The sequence below is a fragment of the Theobroma umbraticum genome, unplaced genomic scaffold, assembly GCF_002168275.2.
Source record: "Theobroma umbraticum cultivar Fairchild unplaced genomic scaffold, ASM216827v3 scaffold_67.0, whole genome shotgun sequence".
In the NCBI taxonomy this organism is placed as follows: Eukaryota; Viridiplantae; Streptophyta; class Magnoliopsida; order Malvales; family Malvaceae; genus Theobroma; species Theobroma umbraticum.
Window position 1 is genome coordinate 2,502,228 of NW_018397262.1, and position 278 is coordinate 2,502,505.

Sequence of the window (278 nt, forward strand, 5' to 3'; positions counted from 1 at the left end):
TATTGTTATTTTATTGCTTTTAATAATTGTGGGGAATTTAGGATAGAGGGATGTGAGATTATAGGTCCAAGGTAGATATATTCCTTCACACACACGACACATCTTGTATTCATACATAAGCCTTCTACTCGAACTATATCCTTTGTTAGGAGGGAGTTTAGTAGCTATGGTCTCGTGAGGTGATAACCTCCGCATGGGCTAATAAAGACTCTTACTCAGATTGAACCTAATCCGTTTGAAGCCTATAATGGGTGAAGACTAAGATGCCTTACTAATTC